The sequence below is a fragment of the Notolepis coatsorum genome (genome assembly GCF_963971535.1).
Source record: "Notolepis coatsorum genome assembly, chromosome: 12".
NCBI classification, from domain to species: domain Eukaryota; kingdom Metazoa; phylum Chordata; class Actinopteri; order Aulopiformes; family Paralepididae; genus Notolepis; species Notolepis coatsorum.
The window spans coordinates 75,710,817-75,720,466 of NC_140176.1; the positions used below are offsets into that span (position 1 = coordinate 75,710,817).

The 9,650-nt window shown below is 42.4% G+C and overlaps 1 pseudogene across 1 annotated transcript in view; it reads left to right on the forward strand.

Annotated features, from left to right (window-relative positions):
- Window positions 1–421: 421 nt before the first annotated feature.
- The window catches only part of LOC311238544 (crystallin J1B-like), a 24,351-nt pseudogene continuing 15,122 nt past the window's right edge, over window positions 422–9,650 (forward strand). Inside the window, exons 1-4 of the transcript XR_014621091.1 lie at window positions 422–433; window positions 2,603–2,669; window positions 5,340–5,519; window positions 8,056–8,154. The product of XR_014621091.1 is annotated as a crystallin J1B-like (transcript). The remainder of the gene's footprint in view (window positions 434–2,602; window positions 2,670–5,339; window positions 5,520–8,055; window positions 8,155–9,650) is intronic.

Consider the following 9,650-nt stretch of genomic DNA (forward strand, 5'->3'; position numbering starts at 1 on the left):
GAGAGTGATATGCAACCTTCGGAACGAAGAAGCCACCTGATGATGATGATGGAGGGGGCAGATTTGATGCACATGGGGATGCTGTTCCAGAGGTCAGTATGGAGAAATATGGGGAAATGGAAGAATGGACTTGTGACTGAGGAATCGGATGTGATACAAACATACACATGCTTCCGTGAACGAACAAACAAAACAACCAATGAACCCACAGAACACAGTTAGTAACAAGTGACTTTGGTTTTATTCGACTGTTGAAATGCTCTGACCTCCCACCAATAGGAGCCTGTTTTGCTTGGGTCATCATCACTGGAGTGTGCTTATCAGTTGGCTGAGCTGAGGGTCTGCCCCCCCCCCCCCCCCCCCCCCCCTTGTAACTGACAGTGACTGTGAACTTGTCATAACAACATCCAGTGAACCGCTGTGGGGCTCCACGGTAAGTAACGTACATTCTTTGCAGCGTTTGAAGATTTAATTATGCAGTCTTTTGATGATAATGTTTAGAGGTTTTAGTGATATTGTTGCAATTCCAATCTGTAGCCTACTATCCCGTTTAGTTTTTGTCAAATGTTAGTCAACAAAGACTTGTGTGGCTAATTATTGTAGTTCATTTGTTCTTATCTAGACCAATCTCACGGTGTAAGAGAGAGAGTGTGTGTGTGTGTGTGTGTGTGTGTGTGTGTGTGTGTGTGTGTGTGTGTGTGTGTGTGTGTGTGTGTGTGTGTGTGTGTGTGTGTGTGTGTGTGTGTGTGTGTGTGTGTGTGTGTGTGTGTGTGTGTGTGTGTGTGTGTGTGTGTGTGTGTGTGTGTGGTGTGTGCAGTGTAAACTGGAGCAGTTTCACTGCATAGTTTATAGTTTAGCCATAGTTTCTTTTGTCAATTATCTTTTTATGTGTTGAGATGAGTTTAATTATTTTAATTAAGCAGAGAGTGGCCATAACAGTTAACTACTGGAATGACAATTTTGGCAGTACAAGAAAAGAAAATAATCTGCTTTGAACAAACTCACCCCTTGACGTTTCATACGAAACGTTCTGCTGACAGGCTCACTGTTTAGAGCTATATTTAACGGGAGAACTGGGGATGGTCTAAAAAGGTGCCAGTTCAAGATAAACAAGACAAACTGTTAAAGGGGCACTTCACCAAAGAATCTGTGTGTTGTGTAAATTACAGCTCAATGAAATGATAAGGTAGCAGTCAAGATTCAAGAGGTTTAATCGTCACATACATGCACAAGACATATAGTGAAATGAAGGTGGCCCTGCCCGCCTTCGATTGTGCAAAAATACAATAGAATAATAGAATAAAATAGATAAGACAAGGTTTTGCTATTTTTTTGGATTAAATGTCCCCAATGACATCACTGGTGGCCATATTATTTAAACGAATTTACTCTCAATGACAAATTAATGTGTACAAAACTGTTTAGAGTTTTTGGATTTGTGTGAGATTATGTGCAAAATAAATAGCTTTTAACAAAGTGGTTGTGCAAGGCAGATGTAAGATAAGATAACATTTGACAAGTTTACATAATTACATTCTGGCACCTTTTTGTGATCTGGTGATGGTTCTTGTCTGCCTGATTAAAGTGAGGAGTCTGCACTTACAGTAGCTTTCACTTTCAATTGAGTGGTATTTATTTTTTGTAGTCACTTAATTTTTTGGTATACACTCTAATGTTGTATTACCGTGCAAATGTACATTGCAGATATTTTGTTGTTGTTCATATTTACCACAACTCCACCCACAACCCCACCCCACAACCCCACAGTGATGACACTCTTGAGAGTATTTCAAATATCTCACACTCAACCCTGGACAATGAACTGAGCTTCGACCAACACACCACTGACCTCCACAAACGCCACCAACAGAGATTCTCAGTCAACCACGACCTCAAAGCACTTTATGTCCATCTTCTGTTGTCGCTTCTACAAAAGTGGAATTCAACCCGTTCTCCTTTACTGTTCCCCCTGTTTCTTCAACCTGTTAGCCGTCTCCAATAGGAACAAACACATCACACACAATGCCTCCAAAATGCTTTCCTCCCCACAACCTCAGCAGCAAAAGCCATCACAGGCAGAGCATGCACCGTAGCACATGACCCCAGGCACCCCCTCAACTCATTCTTTACACTGCTTCCATCTGGTCGCAGACACAGGTCCCTAGCATGGAAATGGCCACGTTATGGCACAAGTTTGATCTCCTCTGCCATAGACTAACACAATACCTGTCATGTGTATGTGCTATGTATGGTATGTGTATATGATGTACGTATAGGTATACGCGTATGAATGTGGATGTATTGATATATGTATATATGTATGTGCGTATGAATGTGGATGTATCCTGTATTGATGTCTTTCATGTAGATATGTTGTGGACATATACTGTATTTATGCATTTATGTATTTATGTGAGGTACACAAACTGTGGCAACAAATGTCCCGGAAGGACAATAACCTACCTATCTATCTTGGTAGCAGTTTTGGGTAGTTCAGCTTCTTCTAGTGTGAAGTAACTGGTAGCTTGCAACACTGCTGTGTTCTTTCAGAGTGGCTTCCACCAACACTGAGTGTACAGTAACTATGTGTGCTATGAAGCAGATGGCGTTGAGTGTGGCAGACAGAGGCGTTGGGGCCATTATCGGAGCAGCGGTGGCAGATGCTGCAGGTAAGATAGATCTGTGGTGCTGGTATACAGGACGAAGTTAACCATAGCAGTCGGCCGTAGCAGTGTGCAAGTGTGTAGAGGTGGGATCTCACTGCCCTGTGAATCTGTATCCATGTTTACAGAGTAACAGGGGTGGGATCTCAGTGCCTTAACCCCCGGGAAAGTGCGCGTGTTGACGAAAGAACATGCGAGGACGCACTTCTAGGGGGAAAGGACGACTGTAAACTACTGAGAAGTCGGTCGCAGTCAACCAGCACCTGCTAACAGGTCAGACCCGTTAGCTCAGCTAGTTAGTGCAGCCACCTGTGGATGCTATGGTCCCAGGTTCAAATTCACTCGGTTACAGAAGAGACATGCGATACTGTATCATAGAAAGAATCTGATTGTTGCGCTGTAAGTCATATCTCTCATTAGATTGTGAAAGACGGTGGTGAGTTGTCCACAAAGAGATGCCATAATTCCAAAACACAGGTTGCATATAAAATCATAACAATAACAAGACAACAAGACATGGCAAAAAGCAAGGTTAACAAATCAATTAAACACGTATTGACAAAGGTTGGAGATCAAGGTTTTAAACTCTGCAACAGAGGGGATAATCTGACTAACTAAGTAATTAACTAACTAATTAAGCACAACTAATAAGTATGAATATCGTATTGTCACCCAAAGCTTGGTTTTAAGTAGTACCCTTGTAGAGTATGCACCGTGACATCACCAGTAAGGCAGAATCAGTCCGAAGGGGCATCTGTGTTACGATTAGGAGAGGAGAACCCAATATGCAGACTGGGAAGAGAGGAGGCAGAGACGGCAGGGTAACGTGGAATATATAAGGCTTTACTTGGACGACGAAACGATACAAAACGGAACATACAATGGCTCAGCCGAGCTGGCTCTAATACAAAACAACACTGAAGGACACGGGAAAACAAAGAGGAACGAAAACGGAATACATGAACTAAACGGAATACAAGAACTACTTACAACACTCAATAACATGAAGCAAGGCACGGGAGAGGAACGACGGGCAAGGGAACACAGAGGTAAGTGAGGGTAACAAGGAGGGTACTGGAGACAATGACGCCACGAGGAAGTGATGACAAACCCACACTTAAATACCAACACTAATTACAACGATCAACACCTGGCAGGGCCAGGCCAAAACACAGAATCCATAAACACAACTAAAAGCAATGAATCCATAAACACAACTAGACACAAAAGCAATGACACACACAACAACCAGACAGGGAGACGACATCAAACAAAGACAGGGATGGCCCAAGATAATAAATAAGACTATAATCTTGAACCAAACCAAGATGGCCGCCTGCACCATCAGGCTACTCTGGCCACTAGAGGGAGGTAGGGGACCAGGTAGGAGACCACTGTCAGGAGGGAGGAAATGTCCAATGTCATTCTCATAACCGGCCCAGCAAGGGCCGGCCCTGGGGACGTTACACATCTGTATTTCTGCACATAGTAATAAAGGGGCATCTGTATTTCTGCACATAGTAATAAATGGGCATCTGTATTTCTGCACATATAGTAATAAAGGGGCATCTGTATTTCTGCAGATAGTAATAAAGGGGCATCTGTATTTCTGCAGATAGTAATAAAGGGGCATCTGTATGCAGATAGTAATAAAGGGGCATATGTACTTATGCAGATAGTAATAAAGGGGCATCTGAATTTCTGCAGATAGTGATAAATGGGCATCTGTATTCTGCAGATATAGTCATGAAGGGGCATCTGTATTTCTGCAGATAGTGATAAAGGAGCATCTGTATTTCTGCACATATTATGAAGGGGCATCTGTACTTATGCAGATAGTAATAAAGGGGCATATGTACGTATGCAGATAGTAATAAAGGGGCATCTGTACTTATGCAGATAGTAATAAAGGGGTATCTGTACTTATGCAGATAGTGATAAAGGAGCATCTGTATTTCTGCAGATAGTGATGAAGGGGCATTCCTTTGCATTGTATCATCAGTTACAACACAACATGAAAGGTCTGATTCTGCAGCTGCAAGACATGAAGGAGCACTGATAACAAAGCCTTGTTTGAATTTCAAATAAGTTATAATTTCCAGTTTGGTTTGGTTTACATTTACACATATATAGTCCTCGACTGGCAAACAGACACAAGAAAGGAACCACAGCCTAACCCAGTTACTCTCAGAATAGGGATATAATACTCGGCTTCAACAACTAGATCAATCAATCAAGCAATCAATCAATCAGAGTGATAACGTGACACACAAGTGATTGTGGTGAATAAGTTCAGCACTTACTCAGTTGTCATTATATCCAATGGGTGGCACTGTAGTCAAACTATAACTTACAGCTACTGTAGTTCCTATGGGACTCTGTGCAGATTGTTGAGATGCTAACAAGTCGTTAGTGTGGCATTGAACAGCTGTTCATCATAAAGACAAAAACACATCTAAAATCAGAAATTACATGAGTGTCAAAAATGGTTTAAAATGCAAGCGGTTGATACTACACCCCTCTATATTCTCTCTATTGTGCTCTCTCCCTCTCTCCATCTCTCTCTCTCTCCCTCCCTCCCTCCCTCCCTCCCTCCCTCCCTCCCTCCCTCCCTCCCTCCCTCCCTCCCTCCCTCCCTCCCTCCCTCCCTCCCTCCCTCTCTCCGCACTCGTGTAGCCCAGCCCATGCACTGGATCTACAACCAGGACAAGCTGAAGGAGGTTCTGTCAGACGTGGAACCCTCCCCAGAGTTCCGCCCTCAGTCTGCCAACCCGTTCTACCGCAGGGCGACCGGCGAGCAGACCTGCTACGGAGACCAGGCCTACGTCCTGCTGGAGTCTCTCAGCCAGTGTGGAGGTACCAGAAGCCCTGTCGTTCCCATAACCTTGGAAAGTTCAAGCCACATCTTGTGAACAGGAGCTATACTCTCCCAAAAACCACGAGATCAGAGGAATACCATTCAGACTTGTGATGTCACCGGGTATAAAGTCTGGAGCTGCTCCATTGGCTGATGAATGAATGGTAGACTGATTTTGTGGACCTGTAGAATGTTTGTTTTCTTTTTTATTTCCAAAAGAGCCTTTATTCTATTGCAGTGTTGTTCTCAGTTCTGAAACAGAAAATGTGCCTGTATAATCAGAACATTCCCATGGGTGCTCTCAGTGTCACCTGTACCAGCTTTTCCAATTCATTGTCTATGGAGCAGCTGCAGACGTTAAACCTGATGACATCACTTAATGTGTTTGTTCTTTGAGGTCACTAATATTGTTGGACGGTCTTAGACCAGGCAGGAATAACATGTATAAAGTCTTAAATTGTGGCGTATAGTTCCCCCTTTTAAAACCCCAATCCAAAATATTTTCTTACCATATCAATATATTGACAGATGTTTTTGAAGACTTTGATCTGTGGAATTATGTGATGTAAAAAATAAGTTATTTGAACTTCCCCAACCCACTCTAAGTCATTTCTGTATTGGCCTATATATATTTGCATGGTCCTGCCTCGCGTGTGAGTTGGAGCTGGATCGCATGTGGGCCCACGACCTAAAAACACTTTGACACCCCTGCTTCACAAGACATTCACTACTATATACATGAATGTTTTAGCAGCAGCCTGCCTTACAGTGTGGTCGCAGCTGTGGAGGAGTGACACGAGTGTCTAGCGGGCGCATCAGAGCAGTGTACCGCGGGGATGTTATTAAAACCGCATGCTATGTGGCTGTGTGTGAGAGTATTTGAGTATGTTTGGGGGGGGGTTCCATATCTGTCTGAATATACCTGCATATAATCCTCCTATATACTACGATATATAACTACCATAGTGTCTTAAGTTTATACCTGTATCACTGTACATATTAACATTACTGTCACGATTTGACATATTGAACCCAATATGCAGATAATGAGACTCGGCAGACAGATCTTGTTAAAACCCAGTTTTGGGTATATTTAATAAATATAGAATGGTTGAGTATTCAGGCAGGGGTTGATACACGGAGGGAGCACTCGTAAAGTCCAGGGGCGTGCGCGGGACAGGAGAGTCAGACAGGCAAGGGTCGATACACGGGAACGGAGTAGTCAGCCAGGCAGGGGTCAAAGCGGGTGCAGGTCCTCATAAGTTCCGGGAAAGGCAAGGAGAGTTTGTCAAGCAGGCAGGGATCAGAGCACGTCTTTGTCGGGAGCCAGAGAACAGGGTGAAGAGCCAGGAAGGACTGCGGGGGAAGGAGGCCAACAAGGGTTAGACACGGTCGAAGCACAATGGACTAGAGAACAATACGAGAGAGAGCAGAATAATACGACTAACTGGGAAATACGAAGTTACGATCTGGCAGACTTATGACATCTTGGGCGGCGTTTTATTACAGACGTAATTGGCCCACAGACGTCAATCAGCTGCTCCGCTGACAGCATCACACCGGCATTCTGCACCTGACTTGACGAGAGAGAGAGAGAGAGAGAGAGAGAGAGAGAGAGAGAGAGAGAGAGAGAGAGAGAGAGAGAGAGAGAGAGAGAGAGAGAGGATTACAAATCTGTACAGACATCTGATTAGCACTACACTCAGTAGTACTAATTTATATATTTTGTACCCAGTTTAATCACCTGTAAATTGTATATTACTATTGCACTTTACTGTTACATTTGCACTCTGGTTGGATGCCAAGCTTAATTTGGTTGTACTGTACTTGTGCTGTATAATGACAATAACTTTGAATCTAATCTAATGTAAGTTTGTCTGTATAGCCATGATAACCTGTGCATTTATAGTCTGATTTGGCTCAAACATTGTGGATAGTTGGATCGTTTTAGTCATTGCTGTATACTTTATAAATCGTAGTACAGACCTACACGATTTCAGATTGAAGGATGCTAGGTGGGGACATGAACGAGGTTGGCTCAGACAACACGGGACTACAATTGACCTTTCTCAAGCCCTGTCATCAAGAAAAGAGGGCGGGCTTGATATATGTCAATTAACGGTAGGCTCCTTAGTCTACTTAGTGTTTGCTGAGTGCAACTCTACAGTAGTTCTAAATTAATGACTGCATGAGTTAATTTGTGAGCATTTAAGAGCACATATCTAATTCTGGAGACTGTAAAGTGAGATACTGTGTAAAACATGGCACAGGTTTGTACCAACATTGTAAAGTAATGCAAAATTGTGCAAATAGGCCTTAGACAATAATAAATAATATTTAAATATATAATTTCTTTGTAAATAGCAGAATCAACAGCAATCAAGTTAGAAAATTACAGAGGTATGGTATTTCCTACAGTAGGCTATAGATTAAAGTACCTTTTTAGACTAGGTTTTCTGAGCAAACGCCGAGATGCTTAGAGTGAATCTACTGTGTGTTAACGTGTTCCTTTTGGGGCGTTTCATGTTTCAACAGATGTCAATGTGGAGGATCTGACCAAACGCTTCTACAAGTTCTTTGGCCCAGGAACAGTGTACGACCTGCCTCTCAACGATCCATACAGACAGCAAGGAGGTACTTTATCAAAACACCTGTCTCGCCTAATTACAAGTGAGCTATAACGTTATGGGGTTTTACAGCTTAATCAGAATTTTCGTGAACCAGGTCCTGCAGTCACACAGGAACAAAGCAGCTCGTTTTCATTTAAAGAGACAGGAGCCAAAACTGCCTGTTTGAGGCCGACTGAGACTGACTGCTGAGTGACAGGTGCTTTTTGACCATAAAAACAGGTTTTTCACATTTATTGGCAGCCTGAAATCATATGATGTTTCGGTGTGAACACACCTTCTTCAGAATGGCTTGCATGAAGCATGAAGGATAAGTGACCAAGTTTATACAAGTCAAACAGGAAGTGACAACATAGGAAGTGACAACACATTCCAACAAGAGATCTGCACAAGAGTACAAAATACCACTTACAAGCACAACCTTTTGAGAAGCATGTAAACCAAAAAGATATATCTATATATATTATACAGAGTAGGCCTACATCTTAAACTACTGAAATATAAACACTCATGACCCATAGTAGCCGTCTTTCAATTATAAATATAAAGAATGATAAATGAAAATAAAAATAATTAATAAACAATCGAATGAAATGAAATAATCAAATGAAACTGTTACGACGGAGACAGGTAGGTTCCAGTTGTGGAGTAATAAGTAGAAGCAGAGAGGGTTGTTTACTCGTTAACGGTGGTTCTCTTTATTTGTAGAACGGTACACCTATAATAGCAACAGATAGTAACACTGACGCAGGGCGTCTAAGAGAGAGGATAATAATGATAACAATAATGACAGCAACGTCCAGTGTCTGTGGTACCGCTGTGTACTCTGCGGAAGAATGAGAAGATCCGACAACTGGAAGTAGAGAGACAGGGGTTTAAGTAAGACCACATTCCTGACATACCAAGCGTTCCAACGTGACAACCAACCAGGAGACCCAAACAATAAGTGACAAGTGACAGGGAGATAAGTGACAGGGAAGCCCAGTGACAGGTGTCAGAAAGGTGGGTGGTTCTCAGGCGGGGCCAGAGAACCCAAGCGTTACAGAAACGGGTCAAAACATTTTCCTCATTGAGGCCTCTAGGCTCTAACCAATCCAGAAAGTGAATATAAAAGCGTTCCCTTTGTAGCAAGAGCCTGTCTCTGTCACCGTCTCTTGGTGGTCTCAAGACTTGCTCTAAATCATGTATTTTAAGCCAGAAATATCATGTCCTAACTTATTAAAGTGCCTTGCAACTGAAGTCTTCTCGTCATTTCTTCTTATAGACCATTTGTGCTCAGAAATTAGATTTTTAGAATGTCTTCTTTTTTTTCCAACATAGTAAAGGTTGCAAGGACATTTAAGCAAGTAAACCACAAAATCTGAATTACAGGTGATCCGATACTCCTACCTGTACTTGGTAAATAAAATGTCTCTTTAATAATCCCATGACATTGGGTACAAGACAAACATGGAAAATTGCCATTTGGAATATTAGCCATAAAATGGGTAAATTTTTGGGGAA